Here is an 8,015-nt window from a genome sequence, read left to right on the forward strand (position 1 = left end):
ACCTTGAAATACGAAGTTAAAAAAAAAAAAAATCCAAGAAAAATGTTGATAAGACACAGGATGTCATTTAGACTTAGTGAATCAAGAACATCATATGAATATGTTTCTATTGTTATTCCAATTAGGTAACGTCAAATGTACAAAAATCTAACCTTGCCTCCAATTTTTTAAAACCCTAACAATTGCAAATGTGTGTAATTTTGGAGGATCTAATTATTGATTCATTAGTTGGGTGGATGGCTAAATTGTAGAGATGTCAACGGTGGCAAATGAGACTAGGGTTGCATCCCCACTCCCACCCCTGAACTTTCTTCATTCCCCCGCCTTTACCCCTAAAATCTCCGGTCTCCCCACCCTCGCCCTCGAATTCCCCGAATTTCGGGACAAGATTATCCAACCCCGAAATTAAACACAAGGGTTGATATTCCCCTTGCCCCTGATTTTTTAAACAAATATAGTCTATACGGGATCGAGGCCCCACAAGACTTTTTGACATCCGTAGACCATAGGTATGGTTGTATGAACTCCATAAACAAGCTTGAAGAACAAAATCGAAAAATTAAAGTTTCACATTCTTTTAAGTTAAATTATGTCTATAGATATCCTTATATACAAATTGTAGATTTAATAATGTAGGATATTTGTAACACCGTGAATTTTAAAATAATTTTTCGCATAATATAAAAACATTTTCATTTAATTTTCATAAAAAACATCAATGTTTTAAGACTCCAATCCAAATCATACAAAATCCCACGATCACATATCATAAAAATCCCATGCGTGTGTACAGATCAAGTCGGCGCCTTTCCACGGTCATCACTAGTACCTGAAACAAGCAACACTAACACTATAAGCACAAAGCTTAGTGAGTTCCCCAAAATACCACACATAACACATATTAGCCACTTGGGGCTATAACTATGTGGGTCCGTAGGCCCTACTCTGTGAACCCACTAGTTCTAACTCTAGGAACCTTCCGGTTCCAACTCTATAAACATGCACAGCATAAATCACATATAAATAATGCAGTACAACACATAACAGACATATAGCATACAAATACTCTATCACATAACTCTGATTACCTACTCAAGGTAAAGTATAGTGAGAAGACTCACCTCGTATATCTCGATAACTCACAGATCCTGGAAATCACTCGTGCTCAATCCTCCGAGCTATAATCCTCCTATAACATCATATATCTCTAATTAACACTTTTACCACTAAGGTTGACTACCCCTATCAAGTCAACACTGGTCAACTTTGGTCAAAAGTCAACGGTCAACTTTGACCGGACTCGGCGAGTGCACTAGGGCGACTCGGCGAGTCTATACGTGTTCACTGACTCTCTAGGATCCTCTCCTGACACGTCGAGTACACCCCCAACTCGACGAGTCCCACCTGGCATGAATCGCGGGGCCACCACGACTCAACTCGCCGAGTCTCAAGAACAACTCAGCGAGTTCCAGCTCGACTCAGTCCACCTGTCAACCCTCTCTAACTCTCCCTGACTCACTGAGTCAACCCTTAACTCGGCAAGACCACTCGCTGAGTGGTTAAGGACAATCTTCATGCTACTCGCCGAGTCTGTTCTTCGGACTCGGCGAGTCCATGCCATGCATCAACTCAATCTCGCTTCTGAGGTCAGATCCACTCCATCAACTCATATATCTGGGCCTCCCAAGCACATTCATCACGTAAAGTCACAATCTTGGCTACCATGCAACGCCTACAAGGCTTCTTTTGAAGAAATGACCTCTAAGATGGCAACCTAAGTCTCCAACTCAAAAGGAAAGACATAAAGCATGGCATTTGGGACTCTCTAGACCTACTAAGGTCCAGATCTAGGTACCATATCCCCATGGGACCTCTCACACTCTAAATACAAGGCAACCAAGGCATGAAGAAACCCTAGATTTTACCATATCAACAAAAACACGAGAATAAGCTCTGAATGATACCTCAAGAAGCTTCCTCTGTTGAAATGGAAGTAGATCCAAGCTCCCCAACTCTCCTAGCTTGACTTTCCCCTTCCTTTCTTGCAAACACACACAAAATTGGTGAATAATGGCCTCTTATCTCACTCACAAGAACTCTCAGTTGTTTTGGTGCTCTCAAGGTCAAGGTAGCCGCAATGAAGGGCCATAAGGTCCTTTAAATAGGGCTTAGGACCGGGAAATTAGGGTTTCATTAAACAGCGCAGACTCGCCGAGTCCATTCCTTGGACTCGACGAATCCAGGCGCGAACCCGCGTCCAGAACCGCGATCCTACTCGGCGAGTTTGAGCTCCAACTCGCCGAGTCCCCTCACAAAACACCAAAAATATATGAATAAAAGATACCTGGAAATTTGGGCTGTTACAATATTTAACACATGTTAGAATATGTATTACATAACATGTTTTTGGGAAGTTAATGAAAATTTTATTTTGGTTGTTAAATTTAGAAGACTGTTACGTTGTTCACATCATTGGGGTTAATGTTTATATTAGATTTGTTAGAATATGTAACAATTGGCTTATTTATGTTCTTGTTTGGCAAATCTTGTGATTTTTTTATTTAAGGGGGTGGTTTGGTTAAGACTAGACGCAATGCATGCCTAAACCTCTAGATAAACCCTAAAAGTAGCCTTAACCACCCATATTTTTTTATTCTTGAGTTTTAGTGTGTTTATGAGTAAAGTTGAAGAAGGAGAAGGTGTTTTGGTGCTTGTGAAGCTAGATCCAAAGTGGCTATAGCATTGTTGTCACCTTTTGAACATTTGTAAGTCTTCAAAGATTCAAACTTTATGAATGCATGCTTCTAGATGTTTCCTTGGAGTTTGGGAAAGCTACAAGTCCAGAGGCTTGTACTAAGTTGTTTTATTTACTCATTGGGGGTGAAAAAAGCTACATGATCAACCCTCCTTGAGCCATGCATCAAGCTTCTAATATTTTTTTGCCTCTTTTAAATATACGGTTTTGGAAATGTTGCATGTGGTTTTCATATGGATAAAGTTGGAAAATTTATCTATTAGGATCATTAATTCATTATTAGAAAGATTCTAGAAAGTTTGAACCATTGGCTTAAAATTTAAGCACCTTATGAGAGAAGTGCTTATGCCCAGAAAATACGGCGTGTTGAATGGAGGGTTCGTGACTATTTTGTCCTTTATTGGATGTGTCGCGTCAGAAGTAGGACGTGGTGCGTTTGTTCGTTGACCGTTGATTTTTTTGACAAGTTAAACTTTTGGTCAAACTTGCTAAAAACTTGAATTGACTAAGATTTAGGTGATGTTAAAAAAAAAAAAAAAAAAAAAAAAAAAAAAAAAAAAAACCTACTTTATAGACCACTTTTTGTTGCGCGACACAACACTTGCTTTATCGTAACAGTTTGTTTTTTGGATACTTCAAACTACAAAACCTTTGTGTGTATTATGTGCAGCGCAACATTTTACTTGCATTTTCAAACCTCTTCAGCTTTCATTTTTTCCAAGTGATTTTTTTTTTGAATTTTGATATAACTTGTTTTTTTTATAAACTTTGATTTACGGATTTGATACATTTTCCTTTTATAGTTTACACATTTTTTTTATAAAGTTTGAATTAGTTGAAAAAACTTTGAATTTTTTACCGTTTCTGTTAATAATATTTTCAGTTTCAGTTGCATCTTTTTTAATATGTGTAATTATTTTATAAATTTTGTAGACATTGTTTGCAATATTTTCTTAATTTTTTTTTTATTATTTTTTTATGTTTTTTAAAATTAGTTTTTTATAGAATAAAACTGATAATTTTTTTACATTTTTTTAGATTTTTTTAGAAATTTTAGATTTTTTTTATGTTCTTTTTAGAGATCATTAATATTTTGAGACTAAAATTATTAAAATTTCGGTGTTGAAAACTATTTTCAATTTATAAAATTGGTTTATTTAAATTTCAGTTTATTGCTCAGTGTAGCAGACTTCATGAATTTTCACTTATAAAAAAACAAACATTGCCTTAGTCTCTATTTAATTTAGGTGGTTTGTATAGCTAATTCTTTGATGATGGTGCTTCTAGTTAAGACTTAAGCATGACTAAGTTTAATAGAAAAGATGGTGTAAAGAAAATTAAACTTGGATGTGCATGACAAAGTTGAAGGTGTGGTGTTCAGGGTTATTCCTACTTAAAATGCGTTGTCTCTTTTAGGCAATAACAAGTCCAACAGTCATTGTTAAATTGTTCAAGATCTAGAACGAGAGCAATGTGAGATTTTATGTTTGTAATACTGAACACTTTGTGAGGTTTAGCATAGTTTGCTGCCATGAAGGATACAATTGCAAGATTAGAAAGAAGGGCCATTTAGGGTTCTGCCATGATGCATGAGAAGAGCCAGTGAAGAAGGAAGGGATAAAATAGGAAGGTAGAGATTTTACGAGGATTTTGAGGAAGGCTATGATATCATGATAATATATAATGTTTATTTCCTTTCATTCTTTCAACGTGAGATGATACAAAGGACATATACAGAACAACATGGGCCAATACCCTACTAAGGCCAAAATCCACGATGGGCTGTGATGGACTAAATACACCAAATATTCAAATACACACACTAACAATTACAAAACAGATAAAAAAAATATATATATCCACATAATTTCGAAAATATAAATTACCAACCGGCCAAAATTTTGCAATGAAACAACAATGAACATTAAAAGAGATAATTTATAAGAATATAATAAAGGTTAAATTGTTATTATTATGGAATTAAATTTCAGGCTGTTAAGCTAGATGGCACTTGAAGGTAAATGATGTAAAATACCATTTTCATTTTTCAGGATCAGTGTAATTAGATCCGGGATCCACGTTATGCATTTACATTATTTTATAGAATATGATACATAGTATTTAAGAGTGATTAGTATTAAAAGAAACAAAATCCGTTGTCGTCCAGCGGTTAGGATATCTGGCTTTCACCCAGGAGACCCGGGTTCGATTCCCGGCAACGGAATTTTTTACCAGTTTTCCATTGTAACAATCATGTAGTAGGTTGTGATTCTATCTTGTGAGTTGTGATTCTTATGAAATCACATCACCACATGCCACGTGTATCACCTTCACATTAAAATAGTGTAATACATAGATATCTTTTTACAAAACATCCACCAATAAAATATCTTTAATATTTTCATAATATAATAATATTTTCCTCCTTTTTAAATTATCAAATAATTATTATCGTTATAATTTTTATAAATAAAATTGTCATCCAATTCTTGAGGCCATATAGTATCATATCACCCTTTTAATACTATTGCATTATCAACGTTATCGTTATATTATTTTTTCAATAAACCAATAAAAATAATGAGTGTCATACCGCACCACACTTTCTATTATTATTATTATTATTATTTTATAAATTGAATGCAATTTAATAAAACTAAAATTTTATATAATTATTAATTAATAAAAGGAAAATATTTCATTAATTTGATTAAAACCATTAAAATGATAATTTAAATAAAACGACTACATGGATAAAACGATAATTAAAATAAAAGGACTATAAAACACATCTAATTATAATATTTTTTTATAATATATGTTTTACTCTCAGAACCATATCGAACTCGTTGTAAGTGAGATGATCGATTGGTTTTATTAAAAATTACAAATCATGTTTTTTTCTCCTCATGAGTTCTTTGTTTTGCCTCTCGCACTTTCTTTTTCTCTTCCATCTTTTCTTTTTCAAAATTCAAGCGACACTCAAAATTTAAATTATAAATTTTGAAACTAGAAGCGACATTTTGAATGTCAGAGTCACTTCTAACACCTGATGTATTTGATGAAGACCCTTTCTTTTTTCGCCCCATTGGTTAACTATTTATTCGAGTTCGAGCTCATCCTCCGATGAAATAGTATAACTCGTCTCTGACACTTTTGTTCTTTTCTCACCACCTTCTTCTTCTTTCTCGTACTCTTTTACCCATTTCGGGGATGCGGATAAAAATCTCCAAATATCAATAAATTTGAAAGATCTTTTAGTATCAATAAAATATATTTTAAGCATCGCCTCGAAATTTTTTTGATCGTTTTCCCCACTTTTCCGTTGAGTAAGAAAGTTGTTGTAAATGTCGTTGAACTCGGTAACCGATTTGTTCATCTCTCAAAACTTGCTACAACATTGGTGTTTTGTACGGTATGCCCTACGACCTATGACACTAAGTGTCAGGGGTCAAGATCATTAAACCTATACAGGGTCCCAGATTTTAAAGGAGTCTCAGGATCCTAAAACATATATCAAGATCTTTACCATCACCATTATTATTTCTTAACGAAATTAACGAATATATTTATTTTTTATTCTTCACGTGCACATAATTAGTCAACAAAAGGTCCATCGACTCTGAATAATCGTTTCAATCAAGCTTGAGATCCGAAAATACCAAGTCAAGGCAACGTGCAAATACTTATTCAACAGGATCCCGGAAATATCAAACTTCTAGTTATTCGACCTAGGCTATAGATACACATGTATAAATCACACTACAACACAATTTATACTAACTAAATAATTTGTGCTCATACTCTCAGGCTTACTTCTGTGATTTTCTTTCCGATTAATAAAATCAAACAAGGCAGGTGATCATAATCACCCCCAAGGTTTTATGTCGAAGATCCTAAGAAGGAGCAATGAATTTGCTTGTAAATCACTTGTGTCATTTTGATCTCAATTTCATGTTCATATTAGTCATATCATCACACCCTCTCATACAATTTGGCTAATATCTCTTAGATTGATTTATGACCAAAACAATTTGGCGCCAACCGTGGGGCCATGGTGTTTATAATCCTCGAAAATTATGTCTACGCAATCAACCTTATCTTCATCTATTATTCCTTAAATTTCTTCAAGAAATCTTCCACCACCGCCAAGGATACCTCCTACTCATAAGAAAACTTCTAATGCTTCTAAAAAGAGTACTTCTCCCATCACTAGCCATGGCAGTGTCCATGGGATCCCAGGACCCTCCCGTTCTGATCTCCAAGAACGAACTCTTCTCTATGCTGAAGATGTTGAGCAACAGGAGGACAACATGACATTGTTCAATAGAGTTGAATGGATAATAGCATAGATTCGCAAACCCCATTAAGCGACGCCATCGATATTGCAACCCAATATCTTGAATTTCGATAGCGCAAGATCCTTAGGGAAATGTCCGGAGACTACAACCCCAACATTTGTCGTTATTCTGACCGGGGGTGTAATCCCAAACAACCAAACTCCTGTGATTCAGGATCTCGACGAAACTTTCATTACTCCTGAGAACAAATATTTTTGTAACTTCTTTGAAAGCAATACTTTTAATACTAACTATGTGGATCTTGATGTAAGGATAAGCCAAGCCATGGCTAGGGAACTTCAGCGACTAAGGCAAATGATCTTGAGCGTTCTAGGAGTAGTTCAACCTGTACTTGAAGTATCCCCCACTAGCCACATGATCTTAAGATTTGCTCCTTTAATAGTTGATATTGAAGTTCCAAAACGTTTCCAAACTCCCAGCATGAAGCCTTACAATGGAACTACAAACCATGAGGAACACATAACACAACATAGAGAAAGAATGGAAATCATTCCCATTCCATCGCATTTAAAAAAAGCTCGTGTGTGCAAGGGTTTTGGTTCAACCCTTACATGATCAACCTATAAATGGCTCATCACTGTTTCTCCTTACTCTATTACTTCTTTTGCTTATCTAGTTAACCTTTTAATAACCAATTCCCTTGTAACATAACATTCAAAAGGATCACTATCGATCTTTATCGAGTAGTTCAGGATCCTAAGGAACTCCCTAAGAGATTTTGTAAGCAGTTTGGAAGGGAAGCGCTAAACATCCCTAATATTGACATGACCACCACCGCGGAAGCTTTCAAAATGGGTATAAAGAAGGATTGTCCATTATATGGAGATCTTGTGATGACCCTATGCAAAATAATGGATGAAGTCAGAAGTAGAACGTTGAGATTCATAAAACTAGAAGAT

The 8,015-nt window shown here is 35.2% G+C and overlaps 1 non-coding gene across 1 annotated transcript; it reads left to right on the forward strand.

The window, feature by feature from the left end:
• Positions 1-4,907: 4,907 nt before the first annotated feature.
• Positions 4,908-4,979, forward strand: TRNAE-UUC (transfer RNA glutamic acid (anticodon UUC)). Its single transcript has one exon. It is a non-coding gene; the product is annotated as a tRNA-Glu (tRNA).
• Positions 4,980-8,015: the final 3,036 nt, after the last annotated feature.

Source organism: Lactuca sativa, chromosome 5, assembly GCF_002870075.4.
Source record: "Lactuca sativa cultivar Salinas chromosome 5, Lsat_Salinas_v11, whole genome shotgun sequence".
In the NCBI taxonomy this organism is placed as follows: Eukaryota; Viridiplantae; Streptophyta; class Magnoliopsida; order Asterales; family Asteraceae; genus Lactuca; species Lactuca sativa.